The sequence below is a fragment of the Sarcophilus harrisii genome, chromosome 1 (genome assembly GCF_902635505.1).
Source record: "Sarcophilus harrisii chromosome 1, mSarHar1.11, whole genome shotgun sequence".
In the NCBI taxonomy this organism is placed as follows: domain Eukaryota; kingdom Metazoa; phylum Chordata; class Mammalia; order Dasyuromorphia; family Dasyuridae; genus Sarcophilus; species Sarcophilus harrisii.
Window position 1 is genome coordinate 567,478,483 of NC_045426.1, and position 20,663 is coordinate 567,499,145.

The 20,663-nt window shown below is 33.1% G+C and overlaps 1 protein-coding gene across 1 annotated transcript in view; it reads right to left on the reverse strand.

The window, feature by feature from the left end:
* MMP16 (matrix metallopeptidase 16) overlaps positions 1–20,663 on the reverse strand; it is a 388,493-nt gene that overhangs the window by 303,249 nt on the left and 64,581 nt on the right. The window lies entirely within an intron of this gene.

Sequence of the window (20,663 nt, forward strand, 5' to 3'; positions counted from 1 at the left end):
GTCTCCACCCCTGTAAGTGAAAATGGGGATGAAAATAATAACATCTAATTAAAAGGAGAAATTAAAAATATTGAAAGTAAAAAAACTATTGAACTAGTTAATAAAACTAAGAGTTGGTTCTATGAAAAAGCCAATAAAATAGATAAGCCTTTGGTAAATCTGATTAGAAAAAGGAGGGAGGAAAATGAAATTAGTAGTCTTAAAAATGAAAAGGGAGAACTTTCCACCAATGAAGAGGAAATTAGAGAAATAATGAGTTATTTTGCTCAACTTTATGCCAATAAATTTGATAACCTAAGTGAAATGGATGAGTACCTCCAAAAATATAGGCTTCCCAGACTAACAGAGGAGGAAGTAAATTGCTTGAATAGTCCCATTTCAGAAAAAGAAATAGAACAAGCAATTAAACAACTCCCTAAGAAAAAATCCCAGGACCAGATGGATTTACATGTGAATTTTACCAAACATTTAAAGAACAATTGGCCCCAATGCTATAAAATTATTTGATAAAATAGGGAATGAAGGAGTCCTACCAAATTCCTTCTATGACACAGACATGGTACTGATACCTAAACCAGGTAGGTTGAAAACAGAGAAAGAAAATTATAGACCAATCTCCCTAATGAATATTGATGCTAAAATCTTAAATAAGATATTAGCAAAAAGACTACAGAAAATCATCTCCAGGATAATACACCATGATCAAGTAGGATTTATACTAGGAATGCAGGGCTGGTTCAATATTAGGAAAACTATCAATATAATTGGCCATATTAACAACCAAATTAACAAAAATCATATGATCATCTCAATAGATGCAGAAAAAGCATTTGACAAAATCCAACATCCATTCCTATTAAAAACACTTGAGAGTATAGGAATAAATGAACTTTTCCTTAAAATAATCAGCAGCATCTATTTAAAACCATCAGTAAGCATCATATGTAATGGAGACAAACTGCAACCATTCCCAATAAAGTCTGGAGTGAAACAAGGTTGCCCACTATCACCGTTACTATTTAATATTGTATTAGAAACGCTACCTTTAGCAATAAGAGCTGAGAAAGAGATTAAAGGAATAAGAATAGGCAATGAGGAAACCAAATTATCACTCTTTGCCGATGACATGATGGTATATTTAGAGAACCCCAGAGATTCTACTAAAAAGTTATTAGAAATAATCCACAACTTTAGCAAAGTTGCTGGTTATAAAATAAACCCACATAAGTCATCGGCATTCTTATATATCACTAATAAAATCCAACAGTCAGAGTTACAAAGAGAAATCCCATTTAAAGTAACTACTGATAATATAAAATACTTAGGAATCTATCTGCAAAGGGAAAATCAGAAACTTTATGAGCAAAATTACAGACCACTTTTCACACAAATTAAGTCTGATCTAACCAAGTGGAAAAATATCAAATGCTCTTGGATAGGGTGAGCAAATATAATAAAAATGACAATTTTACCTAAACTAATCTATTTATTTAGCGCTATACCAATCAGACTTCCCAAAAACTATTTTGATGACCTAGAAAAAATAACAACAAAATTCATATGGAAAAACAAAAGGTCAAGAATTTCAAGGGAATTAATGAAAAAAAAAAATCAAATGAAGGTGGCTTAGCTGTACCAGATCTAAAACTATATTATAGAGCAGCAGTTACCAAAACCATTTGGTATTGGCTAAGGAATAGATTAGTTGATCAGTGGAATAGGTTAGGTTCAAGGAATAAAACAGTCAACAAATATAGCAACCTAGTCTTTGACAAACCCAAAGACCCCAGATTTTGGGATAAGAACTTACTGTTTGATAAAAATTGCTGGAAAAATTGGAAACTAATATGGCAAAAAGTAGGCATTGATCCACACTTAACACCGTACACCAATATAAGATCAAAATGGGTTCATGACCTAGGCATAAAGAATGAAATTATTAATAAATTAGAGGAACACAGGATAGTTTACCTCTCAGACCTGTGGAAGGGGAAGGACTTTATGACCAAAGAAGAACTAGAGATCATTACTGATCACAAAATAGAAAATTTCGATTATACCAAACTGAAAAGTTTTTGTACAAACAAAACTAATGCAGACAAGATTAGAAAGGAAGCAATAAATTGGGAAAATATTTTTATAGTCAAAGGTTCTGATAAAGGCCTCATTTCCAAAATATATAGAGAATTGACTCTAATTTATAAAAAATCAAGCCATTCTCCAATTGAAAAATGGTCAAAGGATATGAACAGACAATTCTCAGATGAAGAAATTGAAACTATTTCTAGTCATATGAAAAGATGCTCCAAGTCATTATTAATCAGAGAAATGCAAATTAAGACAACTCTAAGATACCACTACACACCTGTCAGATTGGCTAAAATGACAGGAAAAAATAATGATCATTGTTGGAGGGGATGTGGGAAAACTGGGACATTGGTGCATTGTTGGTGGAGTTGTGAATGAATCCAACCATTTTGGAGAGTAGTTTGGAACTATGGTCAAATAGTTATCAAACTGTGCATATCCTTTGATCCAGCAGTGTTACTACTGGGCTTATATCCCAAAGAGATTATAAAGAAGGGAAAGGGACCTGTATGTGCACGAATGTTTGTGGCAGCCCTTTTTGTAGTGGCTAGAAACTGGAAACTGAATGGATGGATGTCCATCAGTTGGAGAATGGCTGAATAAATTGTGGTATATGAATATTATGGAATATTACTGTTCTGTAAGAAATGACCAACAGGATGATTTCAGAAAGGCCTGGAGAGACTTACATGAACTGATGCTGAGTGAAATGAGCAGGACCAGGAGATCATTATATACTTCAACAACAATACTATATGATGACCAGTTCTGATGGACCTGGCCATCCTCAGCAACAAGATCAACCAAATCATTTCCAATGGAGCAGTAATGAACTGAACCAACTACGCCCAGAGAAAGAACTTTGGGAGATGACTAAAAACCATTACATTGAATTCCCAATCCCTATATTTATCCCCACCTGCGTTTTTGATTTCCTTCACAAGCTAATTGTACAATATTTCAGAGTCTGATTCTTTTTATACAGCAAAATAATGTTTTGGTCATGTATACTTATTGTGTATCTAATTTATATTTTAATATATTTAACATCTACTGGTCATCCTGCCATCTAGGGGAGGAGGTGGGAGGTAAGAGGTGAAAAATTTGGAACAAGAGGTTTGGCAATTATTAACGCTATAAAGTTATCCATGCATATAACCTGTAAATAAAAGGCTATTAAACAAAAAAAAAATAATAATAACATCTTCCTTTCATGGTTGTTATGAGGATCAAATCAGCTATTTGTGAAGTACTTAGCATAATACCTGACACATAGTAGGTGATTAATAAAGTAGTGTTCCTTTCCTTTGCCTCCTTTCTGCTACACTATGATGCATCTTTAATTTGAAAAATAGAAGCTTAAATAGTTTTATTTTGGCTATTAGATATATTTCCTGTAACATTAAATGACTCATTGATTTATTCCCACTCCTTTCTAAAAAAATTATTATATACTATTTGTTTGTTCCTGTGAACTTTAATGTTTTATTGTCAAATCACTGTTTTGATTTTTATTGTTCATGTTTCCCTATAATATTAGAGTTAGACTGGAAATCAGAGATCAGCTAGCTAGTCAAAATATATCTAAAGCATGAAGTACATCTATATTTAAGTCCTCCAAGAATTAGACAATTATTTAGCTCCTCAGGTAGCATCATGCATTATAATAAATGTTCCCTAACAAAAGTTGAACTTTTAAAAAGTTGAAGGTAGTATATATGTGGCAGAGGTTTTAAGTACATGGTTGAAAGTATTCATATTACTTCAAGGCCAGCCAAGACATGGATGCAGGAAATAAACTGAAAGAGAAGAGCAATGAAGTCCTAAGGGAAGGCAACATCAATGTTTCATTGAGATGCTACCCAGAAACATTCATATCGTATCTCTAAAACTATGTGTTCATGGTAACTATTCTATTGCTTATGACAACAACAATACACTCCAGAAGTCTTATAAAGTTGGTTATAAAACTATGGATTTTAATTCAAAATGAATCAAGTACTAATCTGAAAAGGAAATTGTTCTTGAATTATTAAAGAAGTTCAAAAATACAAGCAATCTTTTGAACAGAGTTTAAAGTGCTAACTTACCACCTCCCATCTCAAAATGGCTACTATAAATGGTGAGGTAGAGGGCAGAAAGGAATTTCATCAACCTTTCCCACACTTGAATTATCTATGAGAAGGTGAATAATAACATCAAGCAGAAGACACTACTACATTATTCTAAATACAAAAACTAATTGTATATCTATCTATATAATATCTGTGTAATAAACCCTTTCATTAAGCATGGAACTGAAATTTATTACTCTGAGTGTACTTTTTTGAGTGAATTTGGATAATATAGATGAGAAAAGAGGGTCCTCCATTACTATTTTTCTTATGGAGACAAAGCCAGAAGGTATGGAGAAGATATCCAGAGAATAAGAAATAGGTTGTAAAAGAAAAAACTTTAGGAAATGATATTGAAAAAAATAATTTTCCTGTGACCTGAAATATTATACTTCAGCCTAACATTTGGCTCTTACTAATATAATATACATGCTCCATCAGGCAATAGTATGCTTTAAACAGGGCAATAATAACAAAGTATGATTCATATATATACATACATATATGTAGGTGTACATATAATATATACATATATAGAGAGATTTACACATATGCATACATATATGAGTTTTATATATATATATATATATATGAGTTATTATTAAAAGTTCTATGAGAAAATTGTCATGATAGGGAAAGAAAATAAAGACTACTATTTGTGTATCACAAAATCCTATCCTTGAAATAGTAACCACTATTTACAAAAGAGACGTACAAGGAAGCTATTTCTACAATAAATCACTGGCAGAGCACCAGATAAGAAATGTTTTCAAGAAAAATCAACAATTAAGAAGATCATAAAGAAAAAGAAGAGATGAGTAATTATCAACACAGACATTTGCATTACAAAACAACAAAGGCAAACTATGTTTCCAGAAAGAACACTATCTCAGGTTACAAAGCCTAATACAGAAGTGATCAAAAGGAATCCAAAGGGTACTGAACCATACAGCAATACAGATATTTCCTACATTAAACTTCTTGAGTTAACTGATATTCAAAACCAGCTAGAAATTACCTTCATCAAAGTTTACACATGGAAAACAGATGTTCTAGAAACATTAAAGAACTATACTAAACCTATGGATGCTTACCAGAAGGTCATACACCTAGACTGAAATTCTCAAGAGACAACATATGGTTGGCAACAATGTATGATGTTCTGGTATAATAGGTAGGATAAAACCTGAGGATGTGATAATAGTGTGATATAGTTGTAAATGTCATAGCCACTTGATTCACGAGAAATTAGATTAGAGCAAATAATACATCAAGTAAAAGAATCAAATTGTTTTAATTTGCACTATTCATATTTATTATATCTAAAGCATAGTAATTGGTACCAAGTGAATGAAAATATGCAATGAAACTCTTTTTAGCTATGTATTAACATAATAGTAAAGGATAAGGAATTATTCTTTTCGCCTCTCTTCAACAATGAGATGATTCAGACCAGTTCTAATGATCTTTATGAAGAGAGCCATCTACACCCAGAGAGAGGACTGTGGGAACTGGGTGTGGCTCACAACGTAACATTTTCACTCTTTTTGTTGTTGCTTGCTTGCATTTTATTTTATTTCTCATTTTTTCCTTTTTTGATTTTTCTTGTGCAGGAAGATAATTATATAAATATGCATGCATATATTGGATTCAAATATATTTCTACCATGTTTAATATATATTGTATTACTTGCCATCTAGGGGTGGGGGGAAGGGAAGGAAAGGGAAAATTGGAACACAAGATTTTGCAAGAATTAATGTTGAAAAATTATCCATGCCTATGTTTTCAAAATAAAAAGCTTTAATAAAAAAAGAAATTATATATCTAATTCTTACAAAGTAAAAGAGTAAAGAAAGCAACATTTTAAATTTTAATTTAAAAAAAATACAAAGTATCATACCTCAAGATAAACTTACACTGATGCTATGATATATATTAAATTGAATATCCTTTCTTTAGATCTTCATAAAGACCTTGGTAGATGTGGAGTACTTTATTCACATCTGAATGAGTTTTCATGCTTACATCATTACACAGAACCAAGTGCAATTAGATGAGCTGGGTATTATCTAAAATTGATAATATTTTAAATGTGATAGAATCAATTATTTTTGTAATCTTTTTCAACAACTGAGATATAACTTGAAAACTGATCAATGAAACAACTTTCAGTCATCTATGGTGTCTTATTTGACTATCAAAGAACTGGAATAGATTGATGCTTAAAATGACTCAAAGTGTGAGGATTTTAAGACTAATAAATAAGCACTGACTTTAATTTAAAATCTTCTATATTACTTCTCTATAAAAAGTTTTATGAGATCCTTGGACACAAGTCATAATTTAGCTTTTTTCTTTCAAAGAACTTTAACTTCCAAAATAATCCTGTCACCCATGTTAAAAAAAATGTGTAAATCAATATACATTTTCTTTAACATTTTCTTCAAAAGAAAAAAATATGCAGGTGCCTCAAACTCATTTGTACTGGCCATTGTATCTAACCCTTCTGTTTCTTGCTCTTATTTGAGAAATCTAAAAAGCTGTATTAACTTTATATTTTTCTTTTCTTTTACCTGTAAATTTTATAATATTTTGTATCATTGATTCAGGCATTGTGATATTTCATTCTGTGTTAGTTACTATGACCAAGCTTAAGCTATTTAATTTTATATTAATGTAAAAACAAGTCTCTTTTATTTTGTATTAGAAATGTTCCCATTTTAAGCATTCTTCCTGTTGTCCATTTTGTTAAGAATCTTTTTTAAAAATTAACCAAATTGTGATGAATGTAATATATGGCAGAATCTAACATCTATATTCAATATTAGGAAAGTACACAATGATGACATAATATAGTGGACTGTTAAAACTGTTCACTATCTTATACTCATCATCTTAATTGTTATTTGACACACAATAAATGTAAGCTGGTACAATTATATAATATATATAATACAAATTTTTAATATATAATTTGCATTATTCAAATTCACATTAATTGTGAACCACAAATACTCAAAAATTTTACAGAAAAAAAAACTCATGGTTTTTCTAGTATATTCATAGTCTCTTCACTACTGTTTCTCTGGAGTCCTTGTCATGCTTCTTCCAGTCTGTTGGAATCCTTACAAAGTGCTAAGTCATTAGAATTGATAGAGATAATAATTATCTAATTAAGCATGGTTCAGTATGATTGATCTGATCCTACAAGGAGATGTTATGGGCCAGAACTTGAAAGAAGGTACTAAGTGGAATTGATGGAAGTAATGCTTTTGTGCTTGGGTTTGCACTTTTAAGAGTTTACACATTAGAGTTCATACATTAGAGTTCACACATTGGAGTTCACAAATACGGGAGATACACAAAGTTAACTTTGTAACTTTGTGAATTCACACCTCCCACAATCCCACTCTCGGAGGAGGAGTCAACCTTCTACACTGAGCATAAAAAGAGCTTCAGTCAGTCAGTCAAACAGAGTCAGTTCAGAAGAAGCCACAAGTTGGAGTTGAGCTAGAGGCAGAAGCTAAAAGAACTAAAAGACAAGCTGCAAGAGCTCTTGGAACCAAGCAGAGAGATAAGCCTCTCAGAAAGCTAACCAGGCCCAAGGAAAGAGATAAGACTTAAAAGGAGAAAATAAACGTTTGGATTTTATCAGCTGGCTGCATTTGAAGTGATTATTACTTTGAACTGAAACTAAGGCTGCCTCCAGAGAACCTCCCCTGAGAAACCTGCTCCCACAGAGAACCATCATATATTATAGAAAAAGAAGAGAACAGCACACAGTCTCTATTATAGATTTCTATTATAGATTTCTAGTATATTTAATTTTGGTTGGTAGGTGTGTCAGGAAAAAAGGAAGGAATGCCATTCTCAAACTAAGTACCTAGGTATTTCTGTTCATTGCTAACTCCATACCTACATTGCTTCAAATAAAACCAGCAAGTTAATGTAATTTAAAAATGATTTTAAAAAAATCTTTAACAGATTTCATATGAATGAATACTTCAGCACATTGCAACTTGAAAATCCATCAATATCTGCCCAACCTTTAAGACTCTGGTACATATAAAATCATAAATTCACTTCAAGAGGTCTAGTGTTATAATGGAAATGTGCTAGATTTGGGCACAAGAGAACCTCATTTCAAATTCCAGGCACTTAAGACCAACATGACCAAGTCACTTAACTTATCTGTGACAATGTTCTCAGCAATAAAATGAGCTATTTAAATTAAATGATTTGTAATTTCTTTTTCCTTGTTCAGTCTATAATCCAATGATTTGATGTGCTGCAGATCTCTCTTATACTCTCTTCACATTACACTAATGGAACAACTCTTAGCTGACATTCATATGCCTGAAAATTAAATTAAGTTTGAATTTAAGAATTTTATTTGGAAAGTTCCACATTTTATATTAACTAAATATGAGATTATATGATGAAAATGTTTCTGTTTTTTTCTCATATTTAAAAGAAAACCCTAATCTTTTAAATATCATTAATTTCTTAAAAGGACTCTACTGGAGTTGAATACAAATACTTAGCAAAATGTAAAGATTATTTTAAAGTAATGGTCTCAGTTTTAAAATTTATATTCTGTTATTTTTCTTCAGAACTTAGCATAATGCTAGGTACATACTTATTTTTTAGTAAGTATTCTATTTATTTATGATCTTCTCCAAGACTTCCTCATAGCAAAACAGAATTTAAAATTCATGAATTATATGCAAAAAGAGCAAGCTCTGTCAGATCATACAAAGCTGGAAAGGGTTTTAAGGTTGCAATGATGATATACCAAATGGACCTGAAGATCCTAAGATCTTGCCTAAGTTCATAGACAACATGTTCAGTCATAAGATAATAATAATTTTTATCCATAGCTACTCTTTAACATCATTCATTAAACTGTAGAAGGATTGTGTTCATGGGTTCATATTTTTATAACTGGAAGATACTTTTGGAGTCATCTAGTCTAATTCCCTAATTTTAGTGATTAGAAAATGGAAACTAAGAATGATTGTGTGATTCAGCCAAATTCAGACAGGTACTGACAGAAATAGTCATGTGGCTCCAATACAATGATCTTTTCACTGTGCAAAGAGGTATTATGGAATCTTTAATTCTAAAATAAATATTAATATTTGAATACCTTAGATCTTGATAACCTACAAAGATTGGATAATTCTGATATTTAAAAATAAAGAATAATTAAAACTTCACAAAACAAAAAAGCTTCAGAAAGAACTTGCTGTTATCTATATTAATTATTTCCTTTAAAATGAGGAACTCATCCAAAAGAAAAGATAATTTGACAAAAACACAGAGCATTCTTGTTCTTACATAAATATCGATCCTGACATCACCATCAAGCTTTTGCATTCCATTTTATATTTATGTATGCGTGTAGGTGAAAGAAAGAAAGAAAAGACCAACAAGAACAAGAAGGAAAAGGAGAGGAAGAAGAGGAAGAGGAGGAAGAAGAGGAGGAGGAGGAGAAAAGAAAATAAGATAGCACAATTTCTTCTGAAAAAGAAATTTTTTTTTCATGAAAAAGATAGGACAAGAAGAAAAGTTCTAAAAGAAATACCATATACCATATATTGTATTAGTTAAAGGTTCTGATAAAGGCCTAATTTCTAAAATATATAGAGAATTGATTCTAATTCATAAGAAATCAAGCCATTCTCCAATTGATAAATGGTCAAAGAATATGAACAGACACTTTTCATATGATGAAATTGAAACTATTTCTACTCAAATGAAAGGGTGTTCCAAATCACTATTGATTAATGCAAATTAAGACAACTCTGAGATACCACTACACATCTGTCAGATTGGCTAAGATGACAGGAAAAGGTAATGACAAATGTTGGAGGGGATGCGGGAAAACTGGGACACTGATCCATTGTTGGTGGAGTTCTGAACAGATCCAAACATTCTGGAGAACAATTTGGAATTATGCCCCCAAAGTTATCAAATTGTGCATACCCTTTGATCCAGCAGTGTTACTATTGGGCTTATATCCCAAAGAGACCTATATGCACCAAAATGTTTCTGGTAGCCCTTTTTATAGTGGCTAGAAACTGGAAATTAAATGGATGCCCATCAATTGGAGAATGGTTGTGCAAATTGTGGTATATGAACATTATGGAATATTATTGTTCTGTAAGAAATGACCAGCAGGATGAATATAGAGAGGCTTGGAGAGACTTACATGAACTGATGCTAAGTGAAATGAGCAGAACCAAGAGATCATTATACACATCAACAACAATACTGTATGAGGATGTATTTTGATGGAAGTAGATATCTTTGGCAAAGAGAAGATTCAATTAAATTCCAATTGATCAATGATGGACAGAATCAGCTACACCCAGAGGAGGAACACTGGGAAATGTATGTGGACTACTTGCATTTTTTTTCCCCAGGTTATTTTTATCTTCTGAATTTGATTGTTCTTGTGCAACAAGAGAACTGTATGGATCTGCACACATATATTGTATCTAAGACCTACTTTAACATGTATAACATGTATAAGACTGCTTGCCATCTAGGGGAGGTGGTGGAGGAAGGGAAGGGAAAAGTTGGAACAGAAGTGAGTGCAAGGGACAACATTGAAAAATTACCCATGCATATGTTCTGTTAATTAAAATCTATAATTTAAAAAATAAAATAAAATAAAAAGCTTTAATTTAAAAAAAAGAAATGTATGCAAGAAATTGACGTGCTAAACAAAATAAAGCTGAAGTTTAAGCAACCCCAAAAAAGTCATCTTACATTGTCAGGTAACTTAAATGTAGATAACCTGGGGATATACAACATTAACTTATTTACATATAGATAAACAAAGCTATCTTTATGTACTGAATTAAGAAAATTATCAGCAATATCCAAATCCACAAACTGATGGATTAATTTTTTTTCCTTCACAGCTTAAATGGTACTAAGCACATAGAATGCTCTTAATAATTTTTTCTTTCATTCATTCAACTAAAAAATATTTCCTATAAACAACTCATTGTACATATACATAACATATATGTATATATGTATATATATACTTATATTTATATACATATTTATGCACACACATAATATATTTCAAAGTTCCCCCTTAACTAATTACTAATTGAGTAATTAGTATTCTCTAAGAATATATGTTTATCTTTGCTTTATATAAGACTTGCTATACTTAACTCTCATAAGGCTACTAGGCTAAGGAAAGGAAGATACTAATGATCTTTTTTTAATAAAACGTTATTTTTTAAAATATTGATAAAAGAAGTGTTTTATTATTTAGATGAAGTTACTGAGTAAAAAGTCTTTGATTAGCACTGAAAGCCACAAAATTGATTTTCTAGAATCGAACATCCAACTTCCCATGCTATAAAGGAATATTTACTGTATCTATTTTACTTTAGAGATGGTGAGCCAATCTTTCATTTAATACTTTTTCTGATGAGGAACTCATAATTATACAAAATACTGTATATCTTTTTGGAAATGAAATAATTGACATATTACCCTGAAATTTGTCAATTTCTGTCCATAGCTCCTTGCAACTCATAGCTAAAGATAATTATTATATTGTTCTTGTATATTTTCTTTGCTGAGTCTTTTTTCATGTGACAATTTTGTAAGCATTCATAGATAAATGCCATGAGGAATGCTCCAATTTGTCAATGTTCATCTTAAAATACAAAACCCAGGATAAGAAGTAGTTAATAGTCTTTATTGATCACTTACTATTTTCCAGGCAGTAGGGGTACAAATAACTGTAAAAATCTGTGCCCTCAAGATGCTTATGATATAATAGGGGAAAATAAAAATTAAAGAAAGCTAAAAAGGGTGAGAATGAAGACAGAAAATGGCTGATATTTATGGATTTGAAACCAAGCAAAGCAACTGATGAGAAATTAAGTTAGCTGGAAAATGGTGATCCTTCTATAATGTGAGGCTTTGGGAGGACTTTATTGTTTTTCCCTCCAGCCTATGCATGTGTAAAATATCTGATCAATTAATGTATAGAGCCAAGAATATAATTCTATAACATCAACTTTATTCTTTTTATTCTTTCTAAAATATGTCAGTTGCTCCATGATCACATTCTAGACATGCACTTCCACTATTGCATATTTGTGAGCATTTTAGCTAGCTACCACATGATATATACCAAACTTACAATAACCTTATAGGTAACCAAAAGCAAAACAAAGCAACAATAACAACAAAAATCTGGTATACTTTTCTTATGTAAACTGCTAGTAACACATCTCTTTGTTCCTTTAGTTCTGCAAGTGATTTTTAAAACCCAAACAAATGATTTTACATTAAATTCTATTAATTCTTTACTTGTTAGTTTGGGTCTGATCTATCCCTTAGAGATCTTTTGGAATCCTTATTCAGACATCTATTAATTTATCTACTCCTGCCAGCTTTGTATCATATAAAAATTAATTTGTACATATGTATAACAATAGAGAAGCCAATAAAGCCTACTGTATGCGACTAGAAATTTCCCTCCAATTTTACAAAAATCAAATAATTAGCACTTTACATAATGTTCTTCAGCTAAGTACAAATGCATATAATAGTATTATTGTTTCCCTATTAAAGCCCCAAGAATATTGGAGATATTGAGCAAATACTTTCAATTTTTTTAATAATCAAAGTAAAATAATTCTGTAAGAGCTCTTACAGGCATCTTAGCTGAAATCAAGATAAATATTATTTATAGCATTAATTAGTACTCAAATCTGTTAACCCTAAGGGGGTTGAGGGGAATAAGGAAGGCATGGTTGGGCATAAATGACTTGTTCTTAATAAAACTGAGCCAGTTCACAATGATTGCTGCCTCCTCATATAAATATTTATGCCATCAATTTAATATTTTTTGAATTATGCTCTATATGAACATCAAATACCCTTTCTAGTTTATAATATACACTAGTAATACCAAACTCAAATATTAGCAAGGTCACTATCCTATACAGAAGGATCCCTGTAGTGAACATATCAATTTCAAAAACTGCATATTAACATTATCTATGTTCTGTTATATTTTTATTTATTTTTTCTCAATTATATTTTAATTTGGTTTGGTACACTTTGCAGGCTGCAAAATGGGGCAAAGTTTTGGACACTTCTATTATGTACCATATCTTTTTCATTGAATGAAATTATCTCTAGGCTTCTGGCAGCTTTTTGTTCTCTCTCATTATTAAGTATTAATTCTCATAGATTAATAATCCATAATCGCATCTGCAAGTTCTTTTTTTACTCTGGTGTGCAATTTTGTGAGAATCCAATTTCGTTAAAACCTATAAGTTGAATTAAAAACTCCTAGGCACTCTTCTATGGTGTCTTTACAAGTCAGAGATAGTGTGGCATCATAGGGTAAACCTTGAAATCAAGACTTATCATCTCAGTATCCCAAAACTCTCCAAAACTATAAGTTATAAGTTGTGTCTGCATCAACAGAGGGAATTCACCATACACAATAAGCACAGGCCTAAAAATATAGGGAAATCTTGGGAATGTGGATCATAAAGAAAATAAGGGATGGATAGAGATGGGAAGGAAGAGTGGAAGGAAAGAAATAAAGAGGAAGAGAAGAATAGAGGAAAGGAAAGGGGTAGAAAACATTCTTTTTTTTCTAAAATTTTATGTTTAAAAGTGATTATCCACATTTGAATAGTAGGGAAGCAAAGTAACAGTTATAGTTCTGTCTTATCTCCATCATCTACTAATACTGTAGCTTTTATTTTCATTCCTTTTGTTTGTTTGTTTGTTTCATTGGGGTAGAAATAGATTAAAATGTTCCAGTTTTCTTAAATCTCCATTCAATTATATCATAAAGCCTTATAATATAACAATAACTCTAGATTCCCAAAGTCTATTGAACATGAAAATTTTTTCATTGATGAACTAGTAGTTTGTCTGATAGTCTGAGCCAGAAAAAGAGCTAAGATCCTGATTGCATGATCAAATGTGTTGTTACTTTGAAATTCTTGTTATATATTAATTTATTGTTTTAATTCAACAATCATCTTAACATATTACTATGATCTGAGAAAAATTAATAACTTAATTCAGCACACATAATGGCAGAAAGCATTTAAGGCTTTAGTAGAACCCAGGCTATCTATTTGATGTCAGATTTCCTGCCACAGGATTTACTTAAGATGAAAAGCTGTAGTTTCTCTGAAGCTTTATTTGATATGTTGCATTAATCCATTTACATCTATTAATTGGATGAAGTTCTCTGATTCAACCAAATCTAGTTGATCCCACCTCTATAGCACTTGTCAATCATTCCCACGGTCTAGATATTCATTCAGACTACCTATATCTTTCAAGTGGAATAGAACATCTTAATTGATCTCCCCACCTCTAACCTCTTTTCTCTCTAAGTTTTTCTACAGACCAAAAATACTGATATTCCTAAAAAGAAAAATTGCTATTTCATACATACATTTCAGACTCACATATTTTCCTACCCATCCCCCCAAAAGAAAAAAAAATGCTTCAACACATCCTAATTGTACAACATATCCTAATTGCTTATGTTGTTCTTTGTGACTCCATTTGTGGTTCTCTTAGCAAAGGTACTATAATAATTTTCCATCTTTATGTTCAACATCATTCTGGATATGAGGAAACTGGGGCAAATAGGATCTGGACTTGCACACCATTAAATAACTAGTAAGTGTCCATGACCATTTGAACTAAGGTCTTCCTAATTTTAAGACTAGTCTTTCATCTACTGCACCACCTAGTTGCCCTAATTGTTTATAAGACAAAATAAAAACTCAGTATGGTCATAATCTAGTCTCTTTCTGCCTTTCTAAACTTACTGCATATTGGTCCACTTTATATTCTATTAAAATTAATAGGCAGCAGGTATTTAGCAGGAACAATTGATATAGGGCTGTATGCAGAGTCAGAAAATTTAATTTAAATCTTGTTCAAATCATTTACTAGTCATGTGGTTCTTGGCCAGTCAATACCTCTCTCAGCCTCAGCTTGCTTATCTGTAAAACCGGGATAATAAGAAAATCTACTATAAAATTTGTTGTGAATATTAAATGAGCTAATGTGTGAAGGATGATTTGCAAACCATATATAGATGCTAGTTGTTATAATTATCTTTTGATATTCCATCTATTACCTTTCAAGTTTTTTTTCCTCAAATATTTCACTATGTCTGAAATGTACCAGTTCCTTACCTCTACCTGGAAGAATCCCTAGTTCTCTTTAAAGCACAGATGTGATGTGACATCCTAATTTTCTCTGATCATTAGAATCCTACCTTTCTTGAATAGTAAGGCTGTGTTATATATAGATGGATATAGATATAGATATAAATAATTATATATATATAAACAAAGAGAGATATTATTTGTCTTCAATTCCTCACTTTGACACTTAGTACCATTGTGATCTTTGTCAAATAACTTAACCTTAGTTCTACTCTCTACTCCCTCCCCCAGTAGCATTTAAGCTCCATTAGGGCAGCATCAGTTTCATGTTTGCCTCTGTAAATCTAATATATATTATATTATTTAGGACCTTGTAGATGATAAAAATTTGGTGACTGTCTCTAAAATTAACTAGAACTAAGCTTTCATGATTCCTGTTAAATGTACTCTTCACAATATCATAAAATCACAGCTGGTAGAAATTAGTAAATACTTGGTGAATTAAATTTATTCTATTACAATGTACAGACTGAAATATTTTCTCATCATGCAGATGGAGTAGTTTATTCCAATTCATTCTGCATATGATAATACTTAAACTTTGAAAAACTGAATGAAATATTATGACACAAAAATGGAATAAATTTAAATTTCTGATTTACTGAATATGGATAAAGACATATAGGACCATCTTTTTTTTTGTTCAATTTTGTTTCCTATAATTTAAAGTATTGTATTTAACTTAAATTTGTGTACTTTGAAGATGGCAGAGTAGACATTTCTCTAATACCCATGAACTCTCAAATATCTCTGAAACAGAAATTATACATCAAAGATAAAAATAACTTCAGCTGCTTTTGTGGTCTTGGATACCTAAAATCCAAAAGGTACTAAAAATTGTCCCAAAATTGTCAGGGAATGATACTCACTGACAGTGAGTTCACACAGGACCCTTTCATCACCTTTAAACTATTTGGCAATGAGGCTACACTAGGACATGAGATTACATCAAGTCTCACCTTTGCAACCCATCTCTCCTCCCTCTTTCCAGTGCCACACAGACTCCAATATTAGATTGTAGATAACTGCTTAGGCATCAACAACCAACTTCCCCATAATTCTTCAGAAGCAAAGCCCTGCCAGAGTCAATAATCCAAAAGCATTGCTGCCTGGGAAAAGAGGCTCTTCTGGTTCTTGGCCAGAGAAGTAAAAACAGATAAGAGTTGAACAAGCCACTGGAATAGAATACTATATATGGAAGGAAATCTGCACAGAATTCTACCAAGCCTAATGGAAAGAGTATGGCATCTAATTGAAGCAATTTCTGATCACCCAAAAGTCACTTGAGAAAAAAATTCAGACTGCTGAACAATGAAATGTCCATCAAGGTAAGAGGCTGAGAAACTGTGAGTTTTACCTCTAAAGGAAACCACAATCAAAGGGGAAGGAGTCGGGGAATAAGCAATAAGGAAAATAAGGAAGGTTGCGGAAGGGAGACTGAAAAGCACAAAGATTTCAAGAGAAAAAAAAGTCAAAGACCTTGTAAATGAACAGATTTTTCAATAGGGAAAAAAATTATGTTACCTTTTCATTGCCATTTTTTTCTCAAATGTATCACCATATCTGAAATATTTCAGATTCCTGAAATATTCCAATTCCTTACCTATCACTGGAAGAATTCCTAGCTCTCTTCTTCCTAGCTCTGGTGCAACATCCTAATTTTCTCTAATCATTAGAATGCTATCTTTCTTGAATAGGCAGGCTGTGTTTTATAGATAGATAGCTGAATATAAATATAGATATAGATGAATTAAAACATATGTAGAGAGGGAGAGAAAGAGAGAGAAATTATTTGTCTTCTGTAGAGGGCTGAAAAGCTGAAAAAGGTGTGCTTGAATCAAACAACAAAGCACTTAAGGCTAATTACCTATTCAATGTGAGATAATGACTCTATTAGCATATGTTTGGATCAATGACTCTTCTCACTGTTTGGTGCTTACTGAATATTTGGTGTTGAGATAATCATAGACAAGGATTTGAGGGCAGAGTGAGAGAGGGGCCAGAAAGTGACTTTGCTACAGGACAAGGAGGAGAGAGGCTAGTGGCTCTGGACTGGAGAATCTAGTATTCTGCTTCGCTGTCTCTTTCACATCTTCCCCTAAAGACCAAGGACTTTAATTTATGCTGATTCTAGTTGATCCTGAAGCCCTCTAGAGAGCTAGCTCACACTTCACAATTGACACCCAACATGGACCAAGGACCCTAATTTCACTGAAGAAGTCCCTGTGACCAGAGAAAAGGGTGAGTATTTAATAGACAAACAGGGGACTTATTTTGTTAAGAGATAAACTAGTAACTTTTGTTTTTTAGCTGAAATGGGGCAGATATTAGGAAAAGATTCTTCCCTCCCACTCCTACCCCCGGTTGGGGAGGGAGGGGGAGTGCTACAGGAAGCATAGTCAGACTAATAAAGAGGCAATGTTTGCTTGTAACTTGGGAGCAGACTGATGGATTTGTGGATACATTAGAATGCACATACCCTTGGTTCTTCAAGGAAGAAAAAATACAGACAGATAATTAGAAACTAGTAGGAGATAAACTATGTGAATATTAAAATGATAAAGATCCTGATTCAGTTTCTAAGGAAGCATTCTATATGTACAACTTAATACAATTGGGCTTAAAGAATCCCACAAGTTCTAGAAAAAATGAAAGTTTTAAGAACAGAGGAAATGTGAGGAGAAAAAGGAAGAGAAGGGAGAGGTTAATGGAAATATCTCCAGAGGGCATGGGGAGTTAAGTGAATCTAAATAATGTGATTCTCACTCTCACAGTCCAGAATCAACTCCACCTACACCCCAGCAGGTTCTTGACCCTCCCCCATTAAATTCACATTCCTGAGTGGAGGGAGGAGGAGGAGTGGGAGGAGCAATATCACCAGCACCCCACTCCCCAGCAATCACCTCCTTCTATGACTTTATTGCAAAAGGCACTATTTAAAGCCAAAGAGGAAGGGCAGAATACAGTTGATTTGAGTATAGAAATGTATCCTGTGATTGAACAGCTTAACTCTTCAGGTCAAGAAAGGAAAAGATGCATTCCTTTTATTCTAGAAATCCTCAAAGACCTGAAAAAAGGCTCACACTCTTTGTGGGGCTATATCATCTTATGTTAAGATGTTATTACAGAATTTGGCTTATGAAGTCTTAACCCCTAGTGACTGGAAATCTATAGCAAGGACATGCTTAGAACCTGGACAAAACTTGTTGTGACTGAATATAGTGAACTCTGTAGGATACAAGTCCAACAAAATAGGCAAACTGGAGTTAATACTCCAATCACCTGTGAACAACTAACAGGTATAGATTCTTATCCAGATACTTCAGCACAGATTAATTAGCCCATAGTTGTATATGAATTGCTTCTACTGCTACTAAGCATGGGGTTTTATCCCAGGTAAATAGGACAGAGGAGAGACCTTCACAAAAATAGCACGAGGGCCAAATGAACCCTTTGCTGATTTTGTGGGACATCTGCTGACAGCTGTCATATGAACTATTGGTGAAAATGCAGCAACAGAAATTATGATACAGCAACTTGCTAAAGAAAATGCTAATGAGGTTTATAAAAGAATTATAAAAGTACTATGACTACACAAGGATGCTACTTTAAAGGAGATCATAAGATGCTGGGTTTTTTATAGCCAGGCTATTATGCAGACTTCCAAGATCCAAACATGGGAAGAAACGGTCCCTTTTGGCAAGGGGCTTCCAGAGAGACTTGTCAATGCTTTCAATGTGGTATGCCAATGCTCAATATTGGTATAGTGACAGTGTGAGAAAACAGGGTGGGAGAACAAAACCCAAAATTCCATGTCCAAAATGCAACAAAGGTTCCATTGGGCATCAGAATGTAGACTGATACAGGGAAATGGGATGAGGGGCCCAGACCCAGGGCCCAAAATGAAAAATACTTGGGCATGATGGCACCTGATGCTACACCCAGAAAGTCTTTAGAAGTCCAGTAGTCAGACATGAGCAATCAGCCAAAAAGTAATCTGATGGGAGAAAGGGATTACATAATCAATCAGCCATGAAGCAACCTGACAGGAGAAAAAGATTACATCTGGGCAGAATAGAGTTGTATGCAGCTGAGACTACTGAGATATCCCTTGGAGAGGTGAAATCTGTTCCTCTCCAGCCTATGGATCCCTTGCCTCCAGGCACAGTAAGCTTCACCATTTCACCTCCTGAGAGTACTTACAAAACAGTGTTCTTCCATATACTGATGTGGGAAACTGAGGAATGTGTAGATAATATACGTCATTAATACAGGTAGACAATATGTGACTTATCAACCAGGAGATGTAGTAACCTCAGGTTTACTGATAGATTCCTAGTAGGCAATCTGGTGATAGTTGCCCAGATTCTGACTCCAAGAAACAGAATCCAGGAATATTCTGGACTGTAACAACTACAGCTGATTGTCCTATGCTCACTCTCTATATAAATGGCATACCATTAGAAGGATTGGTAGACACAGGTGCAGATCCTACAGTCATTAGAGGTGCCAACTGGCCCAGTCACTGGCCAAAGATTAAGGCAGGCATCTACATGTCTGGCATAGGAGAATCAATAGCAGCTGAAGTTAGTGCTACCTCTTTGAGATGGACTTTTGAAGGTGAAACAGGAGTTTTTACTCCTTTTATAGTTGAAAAAATTCCCCATCAATCTGTGGGAAAGAGACATTTTACATAAACTGGGATTACAAATTAGTACTTTGGTTTTTTTAGGCAGGGTTGCTGTTGAAGGCCTGCCAACACTTTCACCTGTTCCTATTCAATGGAAAAAGGATACACCAGTGTGGGTAGAACAGTGGCCCTTACCTAGCAATAAAATTCAGGCTTTATTAGATATAGTACAGGAGCAACTTGACCAAGGACACTTACAACCTTGTCTAAGTCCTTGGAATTCCCCTGTATTTGTTGTAAGAAAGAAATCTGGAAAATGGAGGATGTTGACTGATTTTAAAAAAGTAAATGAACTGATGGAAACCATGGGAACTCTTCAGCCTGGACTTCCATCTCCTACTCAGTTGCCTAGAGAATGGCCTCTTTGGGTTATAGACAATAAGGATTATTTCTTTTCTATCCCTCTAGACAAGGAGGATATGAAAAGATTTGCCTTTTTAGTGCCCAGCATTAACTTAAGTGAGCCTTATAAAAGATATGAATGGACAGTTTTGCCACAGGGAATGAAA